This window comes from Aptenodytes forsteri, unplaced genomic scaffold, assembly GCF_000699145.1.
Source record: "Aptenodytes forsteri isolate BGI_AS27 unplaced genomic scaffold, ASM69914v1 Scaffold64, whole genome shotgun sequence".
Lineage (NCBI taxonomy): Eukaryota > Metazoa > Chordata > Aves > Sphenisciformes > Spheniscidae > Aptenodytes > Aptenodytes forsteri.
The window spans coordinates 725,539-726,449 of NW_008794786.1; the positions used below are offsets into that span (position 1 = coordinate 725,539).

The 911-nt window shown below is 65.4% G+C and overlaps 1 protein-coding gene across 1 annotated transcript in view; it reads right to left on the bottom strand.

The window, feature by feature from the left end:
• Window positions 1–911, bottom strand: part of LOC103894938 (nck-associated protein 1-like) — a gene marked incomplete at its 5' end in the record, with an annotated part of 55,366 nt that overhangs the window by 6,895 nt on the left and 47,560 nt on the right. The window lies entirely within an intron of this gene.

Below are 911 nucleotides of genomic sequence, written 5' to 3' on the forward strand. Positions count from 1 at the left end.
GGTGCACGGGTGGGGGGTGCATGGGTGGGGGTGCATGCGCACTCACACGTGCCTGCAGGTGTGCACACACACACCCCCTTTGCACGTGATGGGGCGCGCGTGTGCGTGCGCACATGTGTCTGTCGGCATGTGCGTGCGTGTGTGTGAGTGTGTCCGAGCGTGCAAGAGCGTGCGCCTGTCTATCGGTGCCTGTCCCTGTGTCTGTCTGTCCTGGTGTCCATCTCCCTCTGTCTGACTGTCCCACTGCTCATGCGTCTGTCCCCGCAGGCGTCCCCGTGTGTCACCGTGTCCCGATGCCCGTGTCCGGGTGTGTATCCTGGTGTCTGTCAGTCCAGGTGTGTGCCCGTGTGTCCATGTGCCTGTCTGTGTGTCCGTCCCTGCGTCCGTGTGTCACCCATGTGTCTGTCCCGGCGTCCCTTTGTCCACGTGCCTCTGCGCCCCGATGTCTGTCCCAGTGTCTGTCCCGCTGTCTGTCTGTCCCAGGGCCCGTCTGTGTGTCTGTCCCTGTGTCCTGGGGTCTGTCCTTGTGTCCCAGGGTCTGTCTGTGTGTCCATCCTTGTGTCCGCGTGTCTGTCCCTGTGTCCAGGGTCTGTCCGTGTGTCTGTCTTTGTGTCCATGTGTCTGTCCCTGTGTCCCAGGGCCCATTCGTGTGTCCGTCCCTGTGTCCGCGTGTCTGTCCCTGTGTCCAGGGTCTGTCCGTGTGTCCGTCCTCGTGCCCATGTGTCTGTCCCTGTGTCCATGTGTCCGTCCCAGTGTCCCGGCGCACGGTCCCGGTGTCCATCCCTGTGTCCCTGCGTCTGTCCCGGCAGGTCCCTCTGTCCGTCCGTGTGCGCCGCGGGCGGCGACCGGGAACGGGGGACCTGGGACCGGGGACCTGGGACCGGGGCGGGGCGGGGCCGGAGATGGGCGTG